Genomic DNA, 24357 nt, shown 5'->3' on the forward strand with positions numbered 1-24357 from the left:
AGGGCCCAAAATTGGACAAACAGGAAGAACACAAGCAGCAGCAGAAAGCAAAAGCTTCCCATGCAACCCACCAACGCACCTCAAAGTTCCAATGGAGGTACCATTACAAGAAATGGTTTATATTCAATCCTTGGCTTCTCTATTAAGAATGCTAGCAAGGAGCCATTTAGTGACAGTGTAAACTCTTTTCTCACTTGGAACTGGACTGAGATTCTGTAACATACCTAGTACAGACTTTATATAAGCGTGTATTGTCCAGCACAGGGCTGGGCAGTACAAGACGTACATTTCTGGGGAAACGACTGGGATTGTGCTGGGCTCATCCGGCAGTACAATTCAGTCTGGTAAGAGACTAAGTGTGACTGGCAGGTGATACGTACACACACACTAAGATGGGAGTGACCTACATGCCAAAGGCTGTTTGTGAGCAGTCCTGAGAGGAGGCTACAGCAGCAAAGCAGTGTAAAGTGCATCCCAGGTTAGAGTGCAGGTGTGGTACAGTTATTCACTAGTCTAGATTGTACCCTGGGTATGTCACAGATCCCCAAACACATCCCAATCTCAGGGAATGGTGTCGCAGGGTATCAGGTTGCAGAGGATAAAGCGGGGAGGAACTCGCCCCCTTTCAGAGACTGCGGCCCCCTCACCTTCTGGGCAGGGAGGTCTAGCAGCCAGAGTCTCTGGAGCTGCCCTCGCCCTCAGGGTGACCGGGCTTAGCAGACTAAGTCTCTGGAGCTGCCCTCGCCCTCAGGTGACCGGGTCTAGCAGCCAGAGTCTCCGGAGCTGCCCTTGCCCTCAGGGCCTAGCAGACGAGTCTCTGGAGCCACCCTCACCCACAGTGAGTGTTCAACCCTTGCTGGGCCAGTGTGGGGATGATACACCCAGTCACAGATGGCCACAGAACATTTTGTTGCTGTTAACTCATTAAAAGCTTAAAATGGAAATCTCTTTTTCTATCCCACTTACATGACACTTCAGATCTGCAGTCAGGGCGCCATGTATCGCGCATGTCACAAAATTATTCATCAGTCCAAGGTTACATTTCAAAGGAATGTTTCTAGCCCTTCTGGTTTTGGAAAAAAAAAAGAGGATGAGCCCAAGTCTGCAAGCAACATGGAACAATGGCTCTGAGTTGGGGCATGTCACACCTTTCACGTCATGGGGTGTTCAGTTTGTCTTTTGAAGTTTCAGTATCAACACCAACATGAATTGTCTCTCTGTTGACTATTTTAACAGAAACATCCAGGTGATGTGGTTACTCTAGAATCTTAAACAACCTCCTCCTGTGCCATCTTACGTATGAAAAGCCCCCATGTGCCTCCTACTCCACCCCATGACTTCTGTGATAGAGTTATTCATTGTCTATAAAAAAAAGGTCTTTGGCATACAGACAACTGAAAATGTGGAAATAGTTCTGTTTCCTAGTGACAAAAATGATCTCCTCTCTTCCTCTCCTGACTTCCACCTCCCATAACCTCATGATTTCTCTACCCCAGCAAGCCCTTCCATTTACTATCCACCCCTGCAGACTCCACTGAACTTGAACCTGACTGCACAATTTCCTTTCCCCCGCCACCAGCTAAGTCATTGCAGCTCACCCAATGGCTTTGAGATGTCATGAAGGGCTTCTGCCAATTAAGCAATGGAATAAATTTCACTTATTACATGGAAGGGGAAAAAGAAGTAAATTAAGAGCGGTTGTGGCTAACAACCCAAGGGGCATACAGAATGCTATCACAGCTCCCCTGTAAAAACCTGTCTTCTTGTCAGAGGGCTCTGTACATGCTCACGTGAGGGCAGGATATGAGTCTTGTTACTTATCTATCATTTTAATTCCTCCAGTTTCCTTTTCCCCATAATGGAGTTCTCTGTTTTAAAACAGTTATTTAATTAACCTGATCATCCCCACCTTTAAGAACACTACAGCTGACACACAGGCCCACAGAATCAAGAAGATTCTGAGCTGAGGATAGCATAATCTTAAACTGTAGGTACAGAAGTCTGCAGTACCTCAATGCTGGGCAATATTATACCCCCTCTGCAGTATGTTTTTAAACTATAGTATATTTTTTTATATTTTGTCATCAACAGGAAATGAACAGTCTCACTGAACGATAACATGATGCCATTGTAATAAATCATACACCGGAATGCTCTTCAGGGAACTTCAGATCACTATAAAATGGTCTGTTTGAAATTTCCCAGCAAAACAGAACCACGTGAAACCTGAGTACCGTTTCCGAGGCTCAGTCCCTTTTGAAGTCTGAAGTTCTTTGGCTTCCCTAGGTAGGAAGTTAAATTGTAATGGGTGGGCTAAGAAACAGCAAGTTGGGAATGGCAGAATAGTGATAATATTTTAAGCTTGACATCGCGGGTAGAGATAAGACCCAGTTTGGGAGAAGGAGGAAGTGAGAAACTCCTAGAAAAAGACAAAAAAGTAGAGCATAGTGAGTAGGAATAGATTTATTTGAGCATAAGCTTTCGTGGGTAAAAGAAAGTACATTCTGAAGAAGTTTGGTTTTACCCATGAAAGCTTATGCTCAAATAAATCTGCTAGTCTTTAAGGTGCCACCAGACTCCTTGTTGTTTTTGTGGATATAGACTAACACGGCTACCCCCTTATACTTGAGTAGGAATAGTGCAAAAACCCTTAAATTGTTTGAGTCCTTTAGGCCAGGGGTTCTCTACCTTTTTCTTTCTGAGACCCTCCACAACATGCTATAAAAACTCCAGGGCCCAGCAGGGGAGGGGGGGACTCAGGGCTCTGGGCCGGGGGGCTCAGGCATAGGTGTAGTTTGATTTCTATTGGGAGGGGGCAGGAGCCAGCGGGAGTGCCACCTCCACACCGACTAACCTCAGCCACCCAGCCTGTCTAGGTTGGGGGAAAGGGAGGGGTGCGCAACCAAAAATTATAACTCAAAGGTGGGGGGCTCAGCTCAAGAAGTTTGAAAACAGCTCAGGGTGCAGGAAGCAGGTAGCTAGGGCCTGTGTGCCGACAGGGGGGTAGCTCAGGAGGCAGGGAGGGGGCGGCTAGGGGCTGTGTGCGGGCAGAGGGGTAGCTGGGGCTGTGTGCAGGCAGGGGGATAGCTCAGGGTGCAAGGAAAGGCGTAGACAGGCACTGTGTGCAGGCAGGGGGTAGCTCAGGGTGCAGGGAGGAGGTAGCTAGGGGCTGTGTGCCAGGAGGGCTCCCCTGCGGTCCCTGTTCCCTGAGGGCTCTGCCAGCCATTGAGCTGGGTACCCAGCACAGGCAGCTCTTACCGGCTGCATGAACAAAGAGGGCTGGGAGCTTCAACCCGCTGCAGCAGCAGGAGATGAGGGACGCCATGGCTGTCTGGCCCATGGCACCAGCCAGAGCAGCAGCTGTCCCGCACTACCCGGCTCTGGCTTCCCGCCTCCAACCTGGCCAGGGGGTGGGGAGAGAAGGAGGTGCGGGGTGTTGCACTGCCCCAGGACTGCCCTGCTCTTGCACTGTAGCTTGGGGGGGAGCAACACCCTCTGTGCCTCCCCAACTCTGACCACTGGCTCAGGGCTTTTGTCCTGTTGGAAGCATTGGGGCTCGGGGTTCCAGGATTCAGCCCTGCTGTTCCCGGCGTTAGCCCTGTGGGGGGTGCTGGGGATCAAGGATTCAATCCCGCAGCAGGGGCCAGGGATTCAACCCTACGGCTCCTGGCTTCAGCCCCACAGGACGTGCTAGGGCTTGGGCTCTGGGTTTTAGCCACAGGGCCCCGCGGACCCTTGGAAAGGGTTCGCAGACCCCTGTTGAAAATTGCTGCTCTAGGAGCACTCACGTGTTCTATTGTTTTAGAAGCCACCAGAATCAAACCAAAGCTGCAGCCAGTATAGAGAGCTAGGCCTTGCATACATAAGCAGAGTCTGAATGAGCCCTCCCCTGATATCTAGTGATGAGCTGTGGAAGAGGATCTCAAGTGCTGATTTCGTTTGCATGGGCACACTCACCCTGCCTAGGTGCTCAGCATGATGGGATTGCTTGCCCAAATGATCACTTTTGACTGGTGTTGGATCCCCAGTCTCCTTGTTATTGGGGCAGGAGTAATAAAGGGATATCTTTGTTGTGTGAAACAAGGGCAGCAGAACTGTACTTGGCATAGCCCAATAAAGGAACTCACCCTCAACTAAATGGCACTCGCCAGGCAGGGAACATGGGTTCCAAAGCCCAGTGAGTTGAGAGAAGATGGGGACAGGTACCTGTACTTGGTGGTGTGGGCCCTGCTTAAGGGTCATAGACACCATTTGACCCTGTTTCTCTTCACTGTGTAATACGTGAACTAATTTAGACTCAATTTAAAGTCGTGTTACACATGGCAGAGTTAAAATTACTGATTCCTAGGTCTAAGCATTAGACCTTGCTTGGGACAGTGTCCCCGATGCAAGAGACTGCCCAGTGTGCACCAGCCGTGAGGCTCCCCCACTGAGAGTTGTGTTCAGTGGTGGGCCCTGAAGACATCTGGGTAACCAGCCAGCAGGGGGGCTCGCGGAGAGGATTAGAGCAGAGGCCGGAGGAGAGGCGCAGTGAGCAGCCAGCAGGATAGCTGGTGGAGAGGTGTGACGAGTGGACAGCAGGGCGGCTGGTAGAGAGGGGTAGCGATTGAGTGCCTGAGCAGTGGACCGACTAAGGTGCCTCCTTACCTCCACTCAGAGTGGGATGTGAACTCTGTAGATGCACCTCTGAACTCTGGGTCTGCACTGACCAAGGACAGCAACTGTGAGTGGGGTGCAGAGAAGGTACAGGCACGCTGAAGGGACTTTTGGGTTGCAGGGACCTGAGGGGAAAAGGACACTGCCAAACTTACTTGGGTGTGGGTCTTTTGCTCATGGTTTATGTTTATAAACCGTTTGTGGTGTTTCCCCAAATTAATGCAGTTACTTCCCTCCTTTTATTAAATTTTTTTGCTACATTCAGAGTCTGTGCTAGCGAGAGGGAAGTATTGCCTCTTAGAGGCGCACAGGGGTGGTGTGTAATTATCCCAGGTCCCTGGGTTGGGGCTTGAGCTGGTTTTGTGTTGTATTGTTGAAAAGAAATCCCTAGATACGGAACGCGGCCCTTGTTGCTGCCCGCTCTGACTGGCAAAAGGGTTACACGTGTATTCAGTAAACAGTTATTTGGACCCCAGTGAGCTGGCATGGTTCCTTCATGTGATGGTAGTTGTGTAAACAGCAAAAGACACCACATGGGAAAAGTTGTTTTGTTTTGTTATTTTTAAAGTACAGGTCCCAGAGTATCACTAAGGGATCCGACTAACCACAAGGACTTTGGGTTTTCAAAGGGAAAGGTCACATTCCTAAAATATCTCTTCCTAAATTCGAAACAATTAATTAGATCCTTGAAATCTTGAGGTGTTCAATCTCCATTACTACTGACCGCCCACCCAGCCTTCTGTCCTAGCCTACAGGTTCCATGGAATTTAAAAACTCAGCATGCTGGTTGCTGTAGACTTGCAGCAACGGTTTTGTCAGTCTGTTTTCCTTTGTTACATGGTTTCTATGCCCTAGATGTCACATTGTGACAATGCCAAACCCCTTTCCTATCTATTTGGAATTAGTGCAATAATACAATGGAGTTAAAATGTAACAATTTAAATTTCCACTTTCTGTTTAAGAGCCAGTAAAAGTTTTTATCACAAGACGCAGGATAAGACTGAGTTTATGAGGAAGGCTATTTTTATGGTTGAAGTGCTGGACTGGGTTAAGGACATGGTTTGTGTTCCTGGCTCTGCTGCAGACCTTGCATGTGGACTGTGAGCAAGTCATTTCACACTCCTCTGAATTTCACCCTCTGAAAATTGGGCACAATACTGAGCCCTCTCTCACTGATGGCTGAGAGATTAATTCATTAACTCACTAAAACGCCAGATATTTCAGACAGGAACTTTACAAACACTTCTTGCCCACGTGCTTTAGTACCTACCAATACTAAAGATTCTTGGTGCAGTGCTGACCAAAAATCACCAGCTGAACTGAACTATAATTCTTTAATGATAACAAATCCACTAGAAACTTTAGTTGGATAATTTACCCCTTGCCCTTCAAATTACCGTTTCGCTACAAAAAAGGAAAAGCGAAAAAACCTACCAACAAAAAACCCCTAAGCAAATTCCACAACATTTAATTTATCACTTCCTGAGACTTAAATCTGTGCCTTCGTAGCAGCAAGGCCAATGTGTTAATCAGCTCTGCCACCTTGCTCCAGCGTTGCAATGGTTTACAGGCATGCTACTGAATCCCACCTAGATTCCATCTGCTAACACCTTCCGTTAATTGCCAAAAAAGCTGCAGTTCAAAAGCCATGTTCATTCAGTAATTTCAGGCCCCCAGAGCCCAGGATAAACCACTTCAGCACCCTGGTTTGATGAGAGCCAGCTCATTAAACATACTGGAGATGTGTGGTGCGCAGCACTTTCTAACCTGCTTAGTTAGTTTTAAAACCAACAAACAAGGAAGAAAGGGGGGAAAAACCACCAGGCCAGCTTCAAGAAAATGGTTTCAATCCCTGACAAGCGGAGCCCTTGGTGATTGTTACAAATTAAACCCCAGTGGTTCTTCTGGAGTAAAAAAAAACCCATCACCTGTTTCTGGATAAATTCTAACCCTGGCAGAGGAGCTAGCACAAGGTCAGTATAACAAGTGACAGGTTTCTGCCATGTTAGTCTGTATTCGCAAAAAGAAAAGGTGTACTTGTGGCACCTTAGAGACTAACCAATTTATTTGAGCATAAGGGTGAAGTGAGCTGTAGCTCACGAAAGCTTATGCTCAAATAAATTCGTTAGTCTCTAAGGTGCCACAAGTACTCTTTTTCTTATAACAAGTGAGTCTCAGTTAAGTCCCTATCAGTAAATGGGACTTAAGTGGTGCCCAGACCCTGTGCTAATTTCTCTGACTGAGCCAAATTTCACCCTCTGTGCACTCTGGTGGGACTACTTGGGGTGTCCTCCTACTCTCTATGGGCACATCTACAATGAAAAACAACCACAAACCAACCACGTGACAGAGAGTCTTAATGCTACAGTGTTAAAAACAGCAGAGTAAATGTTCCCGCTCAGGCTCTGAGACCAACCCCCCTCCTCCCTCCCTCCAGGTTTCAGAGCCTGAGCACAAACCTGCTAATTTTAGCCCTGCAGTGGGAGCATGAGTCTGTAGACTCCAGTCTTTATTTTTTTTAATTTATTTATTTTTGGCAGTGCAGACATACCCTAACAACTCATAGGCTGGACAATGTCCTGCCTTCAAATGCTTCTTCAAAACCCACTTGTTGCACCTGGCTTTCTACTGCTGACCTCCAATCCTGTGCTATCTGCTCCTGTCATCTCGCCCCACTTCATTCTCAGCTCAAAAGACATTAGAGCTTGTAAGATTCATTTGTAATAGGAGATAAAAGGTTTAAAGATGATGGGAGTTAACACTCATCCCTCTCTTCGCTGGCCCCTCCCACCCATAATCTTCATTCTGTTTGTCTTGTGTTGGTTGTGCTCTCATAGGGGCTGTGATTCTCTCTCTCTGTAAAGAGCCTTGCAAAGTTATGGTGCTGTATATTGAATAATAAATAACATGAACAGCAAAATCTATTCCTATGAGCTGCTACTGAGTAATCATTAATTATAACAACAATCTGAGGAACCATCAAAAGAAAGTAACCTTTCTTGATATACCACTGGCTCTTTCACAGTGACACTACAAACCTGTACTTGAGACTGAGTCATTGAGTCTCATTCTCCTCTTTCTTACACCCATGTAAATCAGGAATAACTGACGAAAATGGAGTCACAGCTGCATAAAACTGACGTGAGGGGAGAATCAGGTCCAGGGTTTCCACCACAGACCTGAGCTGGGCACTGGAAATTGCAACTGACAGACACACATGGTATATAATTAGATCACTGATCTTTAAAGCGAAATAACAGCCTCTGGTATTTCAAAACAGCCGTGATCTTTATATTAGGGCTTGTCTACACTGGCAATTTACAGCGCTGCAACTTTCTCACTTGGGGTGTGAAAAAAAAAAAACCCAAACCCTCGTGGAAGTAGTTTTTTTTTTTTTTTTTAGAGCGCTGGGAGAGCTCTCTCCCAGAGCTCTGCCGCAACTACACCACCCATATTAAAGCGCTGCAACACTTTAATGTTGCCAGTGTTAGACTAGACCTTAGCTTGAGTCCCACAGAGAGAAGATATTTCTATCTTCTTTTCTTGCAACAGAGTTTGTGGGAAAGGGACTTGCACTCTTTACTTAGACTCTTAGGGGAGCAGGATTAAACCCATTTTTCTGTTCCCATTGTCTTATTTCAAATACTTTCAGGTTTAATTTTGCTATAAATCATTCCACAGTTCCTTACCATCCTCCCTTGTTTTGACTACCAAATAATGTTGCCATCTTAATATAGAATATCAGGGTTGGAAGGGACCTCAGGAGGTCATCTAGTCCAACCCCCTGCTCAAAGCAGGACCAACCCCCAACTAATGATAATCCCCAATTAATGACCCATCATCCAACTTACTACTACAATACTTTGAATAATTCTTAAATGGAGTAACCCTTGAAAATGATATTCACATATACTGAATGATCTTCCTTCCTCCCCAGGGCTGAGTTCACAGGAGTGAAAAGAAAAGTTAAATACAAAAATCTATTTTCTGCAGCACTTAACGCTGCTCCAGCTGAAATGCAGAGACCCAAATGTTTAGAAATGTTTAGTAGCTATTGAGTTAAAATGCTGAAAGAGCCCATGTTCCACCACCAAGAGCTGAGACTGTCTGTTACCCAGGAGTTGAGATTCTCTGTACATCGATGAAGCACTTAGAGGAGAGGAAAGTGATCAGGAACAGTCAGCATGGATTCACCAAGGGCAAGTCATGCCTGACTAATCTAATTGCCTTCTATGACGAGATAACTGGCTCTGTGGATGAGGGAAAAGCAACTGACGTGTTGTTCCTTGACTTTAGCAAAGCTTTTGACACAGTCTCCCACAGTATTCTTGCCAGCAAGTTAAAGAAGTATGGGCTGGATGAATGGACTATAAGGTGGATAGAAAGCTGGCTAGATTGTCGGGCTCAATGGGTAGTGATCAATGGCTCCATGTGTAGTTGGCAGCCGGTATCAAGTGGAGTGCCCCAAGGGTCGGTCCTGGGGCCGGTTTTCTTCAATATCTTCATAAATGATCTGGAGGATGGTGTGGATTGCACCCTCAGCAAGTTTGCAGATGACACTAAACTGGGAGGAGAGGTAAATACGCTGGAGGGTAGGGATAGGATACAGAGGGACCTAGACAAATTGGAGGATTGGGCCAAAAGATATCTGATGAGATTCAATAAGGCTAAGTGCAGGGTCCTGCACTTAGGACGGAAGAATCCAATGCACAGCTACAGACTAGGGGCCAAATGGTTCGGCAACAGCTCTGCAGAAAAGGATCTAGGGGTTACAGTGGATGAGAAGCTGGATATGAGTCAACAGTGTGCCCTTGTTGCCAAGAAAGCCAATGGCATTTTGGGATGTATAAGTAGGGGCATTGCCAGCAGATCAAGGGACGTGATTGTTTCCCTCTATTCAACATTGGTGAGGCCTCATCTGGAGTACTGTGTCCAGTTTTGGGCCCCACACTACAAGAAGGATGTGGAAAAATTGGAAAGAATCCAGCAGAGGGCAACAAAAATGATTAGGGGACTGGAACACATGACTTATGAGGAGAGGCTGAGGAAACTGGAGATGTTTAGTCTACGGAAGAAAAGAATGAGGGAGGATTTGATAGCTGCTTTCAACTACCTGAAAGGGGGTTCCAAAGAGGATGGCTCTAGACTGTTCTCAGTGGTAGCAGATGACAGAACAAGGAGTAATGGTCTCAAGTTGCAGTGGGGGAGATTTAGGTTGGATATTAGGAAAAACTTTGTCACTAGGAGGGTGGTGAAACACTGGAATGCGTTACCTAGGGAGGTGGTGGAATCTCCTTCCTTAGAAGTTTTTAAGGTCAGACTTGACAAAGCCCTGGCTGGGATGATTTAATTGGGGATCGGTCCTGCTTTGAGCAGGGGATTGGACTAGATGACCTCCTGAGGTCCCTTCCAACCCTGATATTCTATGATTCTATGATATTTTACGGCATGTGGTTTGGTCCTTACCATGGCTGAGTTGACTGGCAGTGGAAGTAAAACTATAGCAGAAACAATGGGGGGAAAAAAATTAGTGGGCTTTTGTCATATGTTAAGAAAATGTGTTTTTCTGTCAAATGATACACTGAATAAGTTCCATTCAGCCTCTATGTAAGGAAAAGTTGGAAGTGTTCTAAATGAACAACTTCTGAGGTTTGTAATATCAGTGCGCACTACAAGGTTCTGCCACACAGATGCTGAATGGAGTGTGTATCTTGTGGCTGATATGGATAATAAATTACCTTATTGCAAGAATGGTGAGATTCCTTTTCCCTAAAAACCCTAACATAAGAGAGTACAGAGTCACTGCAAAAGTTGATGTATGTATCAGAGACATGTAATTAATTCACTCTTACAGGGAAATTACTGTAATGTTCCGGCTGAGATTCTGTGAGCTCCACAAAGTTTTTGACAACTGGTGTGACAAAAAATAAGTTTTGCTGCAACTTCTGGATAAAGAGTCACAAAATATCTCTGTAGTTCTACAGATGCCCAAACCCGAATCCCTAACCCTATGTGACGGGCGTGGGAGCCAGCTGAGGTCATTCAATCAGGATGAACTGCAAACAGAACAGGACAACCAAACCCCAAACGCTGGTGGATATTTCAATACTTAGATTTACCCAGCCAGCCCAAAACAGCTTCTATAGCACCTCCCTGGTTACTCAGACGTCCAATTAATGCAGTTCCCTTAAAGTACCCAGCCTCAGGCCTCCATCCAGACACACGGCAAACAAAGGATGATAAATTCTGAAAATCTTATTTCACCATATAAAAGAAAAGGCTCTCCTGACCCCAAAGGACCAAGCCCCCAACCCAGGTCAAATAATAACTTAGATCTTACCCCAAATACACGCTTGTAGTCAATTCTTATTAACTAAACTAACATTTATTAAAAAAGGAGAGAGCGAGCATGTGTTGGTTAAAAGATCAATATACAGACAGACTTGAATTCAATTCTTCAGGTTCAGATACATAGCAGAGATGAGCTTGTAGTTGCCAAAAGTCCTTTTAGAAATAGTCCATAGGTTATAGTCCAATGTCCATATTCAGGGTGACTCCAGTCAGTGACTGGGGATCTCAATCCTTATGGCTTAAGGCTTCCCCCTCTTGAAACCCAAAGCAGATCTGAGATGAAGAAGGATCGTGTCCCAAGGTTTTTATACATTTCCAGCAGCCTTTTGGCCTGAGAAAATAATAGGCTTAACTTTCCTTCTTTCAAACATCATGGCAATTAGCACAGGATAATTTATCCATTCAACAGTTCAGATACAGGTTATCACAACCTTCAAAGAGACATAGACAATAAAACTATTTCACTCAAGTATCTTCCTAAATGTTAGGTTTCAGAGTAGCAGCCATATTAGTCTGTATTCGCAAAAGGAAAAGGAGTACTTGTGGCACCTTAGAGACTAACAAATTTATTTGAGCATAAGCTTTTGTGAGCTACAGCTCACTTCATTGGATGCATCTGATGAAGTGAGCTGTCGGTCACGAAAGCTTATGCCCAAATAAATTTGTTAGTCTCTAAGGTGCCACAAGTACTCCTTTTCTTTTTCCTAAATGTTAATATTCCTTTTTGATCTTTGAACCAAAGCTGTAGCAATAGACAAGACTTGTTTGCTTACATCAGAAGACCTGAACAAACATCTACTCTTCTATCTCTAACAATGCAGACTTGCATTTCAAAGCTCTATTCGTTTACATCTCTTCTTAACCAGTCTTTAAAGTCTGGCCATGGGTCAGGTCAGTCTGTGAATTAATTAACTCTTTCTGGCCCTGTCACCTTTCAATGAGATATTTTATTACACTCATAACGTCATACCCTATTGAGGATTTAAAAAAAAAACCCAAACCCTCTTCAACTTACAGTAAGGAAAGCCAAATGTTTCTGGTGATAAATGAGGTCATGAGAGTTAGAGCAAAAAATCCTGAATCTGAAGTTCATAGTGGGATTATGTCATGGAAAAATTACATAGTGCCGAAGATATTCGTCCTGCCACGATGCCCTCTTAAATTTACAAAATACTGCTTTGCTCTTCCATAGTGTCTTTTTATCTGAGGCTCTCTAATCATAGAATCATAGAATATCAGGGTTGGAAGGGACCTCAGGAGGTCATCTAGTCCAACCCCCTGCTCAAAGCAGGACCTATCCCCAATCAAATCATCCGAGCCAGGGCTTTGTCAAGCCTGACCTTAAAAACTTCTAAGGAAGGAGATTCCACCACCTCCCTAGGTAACGCATTCCAGTGTTTCACCACCCTCCTAGTGAAAAAGTTTTTCCTAATATCCAACCTAAACCTCCCCCACTGTAACTTGAGACAATTACTCCTTGTCCTGTCCTCCTCTACCACTGAGAATAGTCTAGAACCATCCTCTCTGGAACCACCTCTCAGGTAGTTGAAAGCAGCTATCAAATCCCCCCTCATTCTTCTCTTCTGCAGACTAAACAATCCCAGTTCCCTCAGCCTCTCCTCATAAATCATGTGTTCTAGACCCCTAATCATTTTTGTTGCCCTCTGCTGGATTCTTTCCAATTTTTCCACATCCTTCTTGTAGTGTGGGGCCCAAAACTGGACACAGTACTCCAGATGAGGCCTCACCAATGTCGAATAGAGGGGAACGATCACGTCCCTCGATCTGCTCGCTATGCCCCTACTTATACATCCCAAAATGCCATTGGCCTTCTTGGCAACAAGGGCACACTGCTGACTCATATCCAGCTTCTCGTCCACTGTCACCCCTAGGTCCTTTTCTGCAGAACTGCTGCCTAGCCATTCAGTCCCTAGTCTGTAGCTGTGCATTGGGTTCTTCCGTCCTAAGTGCAGGACCCTGCACTTAGCCTTATTGAATCTCATCAGATTTCTTTTGGCCCAATCCTCCAATTTGTCTAGGTCCCTCTGTATCCTATCCCTACTTGCCACCGTATCTACCACTCCTCCCAGTTTAGTATCATCCACAAATTTGCTGAGAGTGCAATCCACACCATCCTCCAGATCATTTATGAAGATATTGAACAAAACTGGCCCCAGGACCGACCCCTGGGGCACTCCACTTGACACCGGCTGCCAACTAGACATGGAGCCATTGATCACTACCCGTTGAGCCCGACAATCTAGCCAACTTTCTACCCACCTTATAGTGCATTCATCCAGCCCATACCTCTTTAACTTGCTGGCAAGAATACTGTGGGAGACCGTGTCAAAAGCTTTGCTAAAGTCAAGAAACAATACATCCACTGCTTTCCCTTCATCCACAGAACCAGTAATCTCATCATAGAAGGCGATTAGATTAGTCAGGCATGACCTACCCTTGCTGAATCCATGCTGACTGTTCCTGATCACTTTCCTCTCGTGTAAGTGCTTCAGGATTGATTCCTTGAGGACCTGCTCCATGATTTTTCCGGGAACTGAGGTGAGGCTGACTGGCCTGTAGTTCCCAGGATCCTCCTTCTTCCCTTTTTTAAAGATGGGCACTACATTAGCCTTTTTCCAGTCATCTGGGACTTCCCCCGTTCGCCACGAGTTTTCAAAGATAATGGCCAATGGCTCTGCAATCACATCCGCCAATTCCTTTAGCACTCTCGGATGCAACTCGTCCGGCCCCATGGACTTGTGCATGTCCAGCTTTTCTAAATAGTCCCTAACCACCTCTTTCTCCACAGAGGGCTGGCCATCTACTCCCCATGATGTGATGCCCAGCGCTGCAGTCTGGGAGCTGTCTTTGTTAGTGAAGACAGAGGCAAAAAAAGCATTGAACACATTAGCTTTTTCCACATCCTCTGTCACTAGGTTGCCTCCCTCATTCAGTAAGGGGCCCACACTTTCCTTGGCTTTCTTCTTGTTGCCAACATACCTGAAGAAACCCTAAATCACTAAAAAAGGGCAGTGGAGGGAGGAAACACAAACAGATCCAAACAGGGGACTGCAGAACATAGTGTTTTGCTTGTACATCTGCTTTATAAGTAACACAATTATTTAAGGATTCAGAGTAGCAGCCGTGTTAGTCTGTATTCGCAAAAAGAAAAGGAGGACTTGTTAGTCTCTAAGGTGCCACAAGTACTCCTTTTCTTTTTACCAAAAAAAGGTGTGTTCTTAACTCAAGTTAAAACAGCAGTGAAGACATGGCAAATGGGTTTTTAACTTGGGTTAGCAGTTCAAGTTAAAAGCAGAGTTGCATCTCTTCATTTCTATTTTAACTCAAGTTAGCTAACCTCAGTCCAGAACACACCCTTTGTTTGCAATGAAGACATACCCTTTGATGAAGTTAACAGTAGCCAAAGCAACTGCTGGCTCACAATGGGTGCATGGAGTAATGATAATATTAAACAGTTGGTGAAAATCATCCCTATGCAGAACATCAGCTCAAGGGTGAATCTCACACTTACAGCACTTTAGCTCAAAGCTCTGCAAAAGCATTTAATTAAAGTTAATTCACTGCCAACACCTTGATCAGTAAGAAGCTGCCTTTGTGTCCTAGTTTCAAAGTGAAAATGGTCAAAGCCTTGTGGAAGATGTATATGGGTTAAGATGTTACTCTGGAATAAAGCTGGAATACATTTAGGGAAAATTTTTCTTCTTCTCTGCAACCATTAGTGGTGCTGAATAAAATTGCCTGAGATGTCTGCAAGATGAAAAGGTAAGAGATATCCTTTTTCTTCTTTGTATCTATCTATGTGGGACAGCAAGATTCTGGGGGAAAGTTATAGATAGTATTAAAACTTCTACGATTTCATTATGTTGCAGCCTGCTGGTTTATTTATTGGGAATTTGTGACCAGAATTCTTTTTTGCAGCATAGAATGTAAAATCTTCTAGATCAGTCCTGCAAAAATTGTATCTAAATAAATTGGACAGATGTCTTTAAGTCTATTAGTGCCCAGGTGCTTAGGAAACCTCTGCTTATTATAGTCTACCATATCTTAGAGAAACCTGCTTGCATAGCAAGGGAGTAAAATTTGTTCTGCTGGAAACAGAAGAGCTTTCAACTCACTGTAAAAAGGCTTCAAAATATTGTTCCTATAAGAACAGCCACGCTGGGGCAGACCAATGGTCCATTTATGCCAGTATTCTGTCCTATCCAACAGTGGCTGGTGACAGGATCCTAATTATTATCAAGTGATCTATTCCTTGTTGACCAGTCCCAGATTCTAGCAGTCAGGGTTTAAGGACTCTTCTCCATTGCCTTCCTGCCCAAGAAGTGAGACTGCTGAAAGTACCTGAAGAGACAAAGGAACTGGATTGAGGGAAAGGCAAGAGCTAAGTCCAGACTAAGACAGGAGTCTAGTCTGTAAAGAGAAATACCTGGAACTCTAAGCTACAGAAACTCAGCAACTTGCCTAAAACAACATTTATTTCTTGAAACCAGGCCCTTTAAGATCTTAAGCTTAGTATGCGTGTTTTGTTTTATTTTGCTTGGTAATCTGACAATATTGTTTTGGGTGTACTTTCCAGAGGGTAGCTGCGCTTGAGTGTCGGGTGATTTCCTAGCTGGGTCTTCTCATAGAGAGCTGTTAGCAGACTCTGTGTGATTCTACAGCTGGTGCATCCCTACCTGTGTGTATGCTGTCAGAGAGCCTAATTCAGCAAAACAGGGAGAGGGAGCCCTGGCTAGTTGAGCAGGCAGGCTCAGTGAAATCCCAATACATCAGGTGGCATCCCAAAAGGGGGGTCCAACCTGTTACAAACCTATCCTCCATGAATTCACCTAATACTTTTTTGAAACCAGTTATACTTTTGGCCTTCACAACATCCCCTGGCAATGAGTTCCATAGGTTGATTGTGCATTGACTGCCTTCTACTCCATGCCAGGAGGAATTCTTGGTTCCTCTATTTGTTCCCTGACAACACACGTACATGCTCTTACTGATGGTCTCAGATTTGTACCGGTTGCTATTATTGTTTCAGTTATCTTTAAAAGGATGCAAACAGCAAATGCTTAAATCCTTAAATATTTAGGACCAGCAAATGAGTCCAGTGATAACAGAACTGGCAGAGAGCTAGCAAGATCTTCTTTTGCATACCTTAAGTGTAGAGAAGTAGCGCAAGGTCTATTATGTAACTCTAAAGCTCATTTAAGAGGGCCTTAAGACTTTTTGGTCTCCCTCTGTAGAGGGGCAAATTCAATCCTTTGAACATCGGTGGCAACCTGGAATGGTGTTTTTAAGATGCTCCTGTTCCTAACTGAGATAAAATGGGTTAATTGTTCACCTTGGCCACCTTGCAAATGAAGCCCACGTTTCTTCTATGTGATTTCTCAGACAGAATCACATTCAACAGACAGATTACCAAACAAGCTATTGCTGTACCAAGTACAAGAACAGAATGTGGCTCTTCATATGTTTATTTTCATTGCACTGCACTTATTTCCATTCTCAAAAATCAAGTTGTGGTAGAATGGACAATTCTGGGATTATCAAAAGCATGTTTGTGTGGGTTTTTTTTTTAAACTGCAGAGAGATTATGTACTTAATAAATACTTTGCTCTGTTAGTGTTGCCCTATTGCAGACATTTCCTTCTAGTAAACTATCATTCTGGGGCTGTTGGTCCATTTTTATCTATTCAAGGCACTGTACACAAGCAGAATAATAATACAGGCTGTAGAAATTCAGTCAGTAACATGGGTCTGTCACAAATAAACAAAAGACACCCCAGTGATGTCAAATTCTACTTTACATTGAAGCCCACCTCAGCAAGGTACTTAAACTTGTGCCTAATTTTAAGCAGTCAGTTTTTCCACTGAAGTTAATAGAACTACCCAGGTATTAGTTAGGAATGTGCTTAAGTATCTTAGTGAATCCAGAGCCCCAAAAAGGTCAGAAGATGGGAGCAGGACAGCTCTGAGGTGCCATGGATTAGCATGCTGTCCCTGCCACCTCTGGAGATTTGAGTCCAAATCCAATCTTGGATCAGAGGTGAAAATGAATTGAGCACTCCTTACCTAGAACCTGGTGTGCACATCACAGAGTCACTGCATTACTTGTAAAAAAGGGTTCTCTGCTAAAAAGAGAAGCTCAGAGTACACATGATGATGAGGATCCATTAACAGAGCTGTGTGTTGGTGTAAGAACAGAACAGGAAGGAGTTCAGAAATCAAATAGCCATTATGTGAAAAGTACTTGTTGCCTAGAAGCCGTGGTGATCACAGGAAAACTGCAGAAGAAGAGACAAGCATGACGACACATAGGGAACGAGAGTTTTTAGACATCTTTTTTCCTCCACCACGCATCCATAGTTTTGCGTTTCCCTTTTCAAGTGTAAGCTCTTTGGAACAGGGACTCGGTATCTCTGTCTGTAGAACACCCAAATACATTTCGGATGTTACTGTACTATAAATAACAATCTTACTGCTGAGCTTTAAAATTTTTTTTTAAATTTTATCTCTGCTTACATTTTATTGTTTGTATAATGAAGACACTGGAATGCTGAAACAATCCAACTGTCAAGACAGAAGAATTAGATGCTCATTTTATGAATTAGAGGCCCTTTTAATTACATCTGGTATATGCTCATTATCCTTCCAGTACCCTAGAACAGCATTATCTGAGCCTATCTGCACTTTACGCAGATTTGAGCACATCAGGGTGCTGCTGTATTTTATTCAGTAGACTAGAGTGAGTTTGCTCTCCCACCCCCCATCCTTTTTTTTTTTTTTAAACAACTATAGTAATGAGAAAATGGTAAATACATCTGGGGCAAAGTAATCAGGGTATAGGGTCTTTAATGAGGTTTTACAAGGTTTGTTAATCAACTTGCAGAGGTAAAACATTTTTATTTGCCCAGTGACAAAGTTTTTGTCTGTCTGTCTGAATAAAAACATTCCTTCACAGCTGCCCAGACACCTCAGCCTATGTTATGGCTATTCACTAGCATTTTCTGAACAGCAGCTAGGTCAGTCTATTCTGATTCACGCATATCCATAGTAATAGCACATACCAAATTAGAGACAGATTGCTGAGAATTTAAAATAGATGCATTTGAACAATAATTGGTTATAATTATATTTTTATAACATGGGTCATTTTCATTAAAAAAGTAGCCAACATGGTTATTAAACAAAGCTCTACAATCAGTGTCAAGAGGATCAGCATGGACCAATGCAGCATACATGGAATTAAGTCAGGCACCGATGAATTCTAATCCACTGACTCACACTGTGGCCTGGGGCAAGCCACCACATCTCAGTTCCCCAACCATTAAATTGAGACAGCAGTAATGGATACCTCCCTAACAGGAAGGCTGTGAAGAAAAATTAATACGTGTTTTTGTGAAGTACTTTGAAGACGTAAAGCACTGTATAAATGCCAAGTATTATTTATCAGCCTCTCTCTCACTCAGAGTTCTGCCCCTGCGAATCACATCTGTATTAGGCTTTGCAAAGGAAATTAAAATAATCAAGAGGTTTTATTAGTTATATAAATAAAAAGAATAATGAAAGATGAGGAAGGGCTGCTATGCAATGAGGATGGGGTAGAGATTAAAGATAACCTAGGTATGGCCCCAAAACTAAATGAATATTTTACCTCAGTTTTCAATGAGGATGATGATATGGAACCTGGGCATGAAGGCTGATGGAAATGAGTGTACAGAAATGGAAGCCACCACATCCAAGATGGAAGCAAAATTTAAAGAGCTTAATGTGCTCAAATTGGGGAGACTGGATAATTCCATCCCAGAATACTGAAAGAACTGGCACATGAGATTGCTAAAGTAGCAAGGATTTCAATTTGGGAGTAATACCATATGACTGGAGAATCACTATGTTTAAGTGAGGGGGAAAAAATGATCTATGAAATTATAGACATATTAGCTGGACCTCAGTAGTATGCAAACGTTTAGAACAAATTCTGAAGGAAAGAATAATTCAATTTATGGAGGTAACTGGAAAAGGGGATGTAATGCAACATGGATTTACCAAAGGCAGATTACGCCAGACTAACCACATAACTGATTTTTTTAGATAAGTGAAATGCAATAGATTTAATATATTTGGACTTCAGGAATGCATCTGATACGGTACCAAATGAGACATTATTGGTTGAAGAAATTGGCCTGTTTATCGTAGCAAAATAAATGCCGAGGGGGATATGATTGCTCTCTATAAATACACAAGGGGGTAAACATAAGGGAGGGTGAAGAGCCATTTAACCTAAATTAAAATGTTGGCACAAGACCAAATGGGGATAAACTGGTCATGAATAAATTCATTCTGGAAATCAGAAGAACGTTTTTAACCATCTGAGGAGTGAGGTTATGAACCACATCCCAAAGGGAGTTGTGAGGGCAAACAACTGAAATAATTTTAAGGTAAGAATTTGATACATTTATGAGTGGGATTATATGACAGAGTTGTCTGCGGTGGTGGGGGACTAGACTCAGCAGTGCTGGGGAGTCCCTTCCTGTGCATCTCTTATGTTCGTAAAAATCTCGTGCTTCAGCTGTCACCTGAAAGGATCAGGAAGGGAATTTTTCACCCTTTGATTTGTTTGTTTTTGTTCTGAAGCATCATAGATGGCCATGGCTGGAGATGGGTCATTAGATGGGATGTGCCAATGCTCTGAGGGGGTATTGAGAATTCCCTTTCTCAGGTGCTTGACTGGTGGGTCTTGTTCATTTGCTCAGTTTCTAATGGAGATACCGCAGTTTGGGTTGTGAAAGAATTTTCCTGCAGGTCAGACTGGAAGGGAGCTTGTGGGTTTTTCAACTTCCTCCACAGCATGGAGTGCAGATCACTGGTTAGGATCTGGACATCTCACTTAATCATTTCCCTGCCACTCCAGAGGCCTCGGGCATGGGTGCATCTCTGCTCTCTGCCTGTGTCACATGGTAGTTTGATCTAACTCTGGTTGTGGGGCTTGGTGTATAGCATGAGTGGCATGTGATCTACAGGCGGTCAGAATGGATGATCTGGTGGTTCCTTCTGGCTTTAAATTTTATATCTTTAGGAAATCTGAATTTGAACAGCATTGTGCAGGATGGTCAGAATACCTTTCCAGTTAGCGAGCTGGTTTTTCTTGGAGCCGTTCTCCACAGTTTTGTACTGATTTAACTACATCTGTTTAGAGACAGATATAGTTAACATAAGTGCAACTGCCTAGATGGACACAGTTATACCCGAATAAGACTGCTTATAGCTGTACACCAGATTTAAGTACCTAGGACTGCAGTGGTGCCTAGCCCTCTGCACAAGGAAGAATTTCACCCACTAAGTAACAACTTATTCCGTGACTAGTCCCACTGAAACCAATAGACTTACTCCTGGAATAAAATTCTGATTATAAGAGAAACAGAATCAGGCTCTTATTAACTAGGGCCTTTGACTCCTACGTCACTGAGGGACAGAGTTACAAAGGTACTCAGGCGCTGGGATGGGGAGCATTGCAATACCAACCTTTTAGGGGCCTAGGAAGTCACAGAAGACAACTGATTCACAAAGCCTGCGTTAGGTGCCTAGGGTTCCTATACAATGAAGGGGGAGAGAGAAGCACCTTAGCCTGCAATTCACAAAAGTCAGCACACTACACCAGGAGCTGCCTAAAGCCAGTTAATGGGGGATGCCGACAACTGGGTGTGTCCCACATCCCACCCCCTCATGGAGATAGGCACCTAAATCCAGGGTGCAAAGAGGCTCCTACATCTGCTAGCAACTCACGGATGGGAACTGCTCTCCCGAAGGCAGGTGGCTTAGGCATCTAAGCCACTACTTGTGAGAAGAGTGAAGTGCCTGCCCAACTTCATGCAACGCAGCTGGAGGAGGAGGAGGTAGTCCCACTGCCCACCTTGTAACCTTTAGCCCCGTGGTTGGAGCACTCCCCTGGGATGTGGGAGACTCAGAGTGAATTCCTTCTCTGCCTGAGGCGAAGAGAGGATTGAACGGGGTCTCCCACCTCCCAGGAGAGTGCTCTGACCACGGAGCTATGGAATATTTGGAGGTAGCACTTCCTCTTTCCTGTGGAAACTGTACCACTTTGGAGCAGGGGAGCAGGACCTGAGGTTCCCCCTCCTTGGTGGGTGCCCTAACCAGCAGCTGACAGACTAATTTTCAGTCTCTCTCTCTCGCTCTGACCCAATGACTAAGTATCCACAGTGCAACAACTTCAAATACTTAAAGAGCAGTGGGGTGGGAGGGGAGAGAGAGAAGAGTCAGAGAGTCTCCTCCAGCCAGATTTTGAATGGCACTGTCCTGATATGCCGATGGGAACAGGCTCCACACGTAAGTGAAGCCAACTAACACCTATCTACCCCCAGTTCATGAACCGCTCTGGGGCTTGTAACAGGGTTTATTCCTTCATGCTCTCACTTCCCTGGTCCTTCTCGCATGAACAGAGAGCAACAATACCCAAAGTCCGAAGGTGCAAACAATTTGATGTTTATTGGGGTGAACTTCCAGCAAGCTTAAATACAAGTTCCTTTTTCCTTATTTTCAAATCCCAATTTACTTCCTGTTTGCCCCTAATTGATATAGTAATATTCTCAGCTATACCTTAACCAATCATTTTACTGAAATGTACCTAACCAATCCTAACATATTCTAACAGAATTCTCTAACTAATTATATCCCACTACCCTAATTAACTTACACTTAGCAAACAATTAGAGAACCAGACAGATTAACAATAGAAAAATGGGGGCCATAAAGATAAAACATACAGAAATGAGGGTTTCAAAACCACAACTACTGAGAAGTGATTTCTTGCCAGACAGGATGCTATCAAACTAAGCTGTCTTTAACCATCTTTATCTGGTGGTGGTAGGAATACGATCCTGTCCTGATAATGCCTAACAGCCCAATAGCACCTTATTTCAATGTGACTAGTTTAGGATGCGACCATACACGTCCCAGCTTATGGGCTGCCTCTGCTGTTTAGCCAAAGGCCTTAGCTTAAGAACTGGGCCTCAGACTCACACAGTGAGAGAAGGTCCTTACACAGGCACACAGTAATTTTGATTCTCTCTTTTATACCTCTATAACTAACTAAATGACAAACATAGACCTACATTTTTAAACTATAGGCCTTTACAGACAGGCCTGAATATCTATATCCTAACAGGGCTTAGGCGGGCGATAGGACAGGATAGGATGCGATAGGACAGGATAGGAGGCAGCTGTACAGAGGCTCAGAGGCAGAAACTTACACAACTGGGAAACTTTTACCCCGCAATTAGGTACTGAGTTAGTTTAGGAGCCTACAGGATTAGGCAGGAGTTATGTGGAGCACCATGAAGCCTAAAACTTAGCTAGGCACCTAAATCTGCAGTTTAGGTAACTAAGTATCTTAGTGAGTGGGAGGCCTTACGTGGTTTTAAAAATGTTACCCTAGCCCAATAAATAGCATCCACTGACCTTAGAAGAAAGCACCGTATTGTTCAAAAAGCTCTTTTAAGAATGCAGAGGTTTTAAACACCTTCCAGACTCCACAGCAGTAACTGACTGGGTCAAGAAAGTCTACTCAGAAACTAAACAGGAGGGTTATTTTAAACCTGCGAGAGTTTGAGGGGATTGGTCACTCATCGCTGATTTCAGAGTAACAAGTCTGTTCTACCTGCCCAAAATAGCATGATAGGGTTCATCGCAGAGAAGTTACAAAGCCAGCTGCTGTGGAAATGCCTGAACACGGCTGATACCCTTTAGGGCTGGAACATCCTACTCTCTGATAAGTCCTAAAACAGTGAGTAGGAATTATACTCCAGGATAAAACAAGGTTATTCACCAAGATTCTTCACATCTGTCACCCTTATTTCAGTGCTTTTATACAGGGCCTGATTTGCAGAATTACCGAGCACCAGGAGTCCAGCCGAAGACAGCAGGAACTGCAGGGCAGCTCAGAAGCCTCTGAAAATCAGGCCCCCGGTCACTTAAGATCGGCAAATTTAGGAGTGTTTGAGAGAGCGGATTGAGCATGGGTCTAGAGATCAAGAACCTCCGTTTGAAAATATTTAGGGGGTCCACAAATGAAAGACTGCTTTAAATCAAGACTGGATGCCTTTTGGGAAGAGATGCGTTAATCAAACACAAGCTATTGGGAAGCCAGAGGGCTTCAGTCCTGGGTGGCGGGGCTCAGGTTACAGGCCCCCCGCCTGTGACTGAAGCCCTTGGGCCTTGCCCCCCCCCAGGGCTGCGGGGGTTCGCGCCTTGGGCCCCCCACCCCCAGGGCTGCGGGGCTCCGGCCTTGCCCCCCCCCGGGGCTGCGGGGCTCCGGCGCTCCGGCCTTGGTTCTCCCTCCTGGGGTCATGTAGTAATTTTTGTTGTTAGAAGGGGGTTGCCGTGCAATGAAGTTTCAGAACCCCTGATCTAACAGTACATTCAGGCCTTAAACTATCAGCCTAGGACTTAAGTGAAGCCTGGATTTCACCTCAGGTTTCTAACTACAGATTTTTTGTTGACACTCTTAATTTTCTTTTCTTTTCTTTTTTTTTTTTTTAAATCAACTGCTGGGATTTTTAAGAGCTTGGCTAGCACCACACTGCCAAAGAAGAAGGGGCCAATGCCAGAAAAATGTTGGCAGTCACAGTAAAGTGGCACAGAACATGCTACGTGTGTCATGGGAAAGAAGGGCAGCCCAGAGCCATGCTGTGTAATCTGCTTGGCTGAATATGCTGCAGTTCTTGAAGCACCAATGGAGTTTTCCTTGCAACAGCATCAGCGGCTGCTAAGGCTCTTGTGTTTAAAAATGGATGCCTTTGCGCCATGATGTAACATTAAGTGAAAAACTACAAACTGTGAATAACCGATATGACCTGTTACAAGCTCAAATTGACAGCACAAAGCCCTTTCCTTGTTTAGGAGAATCCACTATTGACTAGGAAACTTGTGAGTGTTTTTAAAAAATATATTCAAAGCAGAAACCTCAACAGCGCCCTGAAAAGTCCTGCAAATGCATTAAATGCAAATTGACAGACCCAGCCATGCTAAAATGCAGATTATAATCTACACATGTAAAAACGCAGATTCTTGTTACATTTGTTTGATTAAGGTGAAGAACTGGGATTCACGTGATTCAGGTTCAACTCCCTACTCCAGTTTTGGCTCATTTTAAGGAGCACTCTGGAGTACAATGGCAACATTTACATGCGCAACTAAATTGCCCCCACTTTAGCTGCTAGAACTTTACCCTGTGAAGTTAAATTGCATGCTCCTGCACTTTAGCAGTCACATAAAGGGAACTCAGCAGGAAAGAGAGAAAATTATAAAGCAGTCTTTAGAAGA

The 24357-nt window shown here is 44.2% G+C and overlaps 1 protein-coding gene across 10 annotated transcripts in view; it reads right to left on the minus strand.

Annotated features, from left to right (window-relative positions):
* The window catches only part of LOC102932319 (leucine-rich repeat and fibronectin type III domain-containing protein 1-like protein), a 251812-nt gene that overhangs the window by 156113 nt on the left and 71342 nt on the right, over positions 1 to 24357 (minus strand). The window lies entirely within an intron of this gene.

The sequence above is a fragment of the Chelonia mydas genome, chromosome 23 (genome assembly GCF_015237465.2).
Source record: "Chelonia mydas isolate rCheMyd1 chromosome 23, rCheMyd1.pri.v2, whole genome shotgun sequence".
NCBI classification, from domain to species: domain Eukaryota; kingdom Metazoa; phylum Chordata; order Testudines; family Cheloniidae; genus Chelonia; species Chelonia mydas.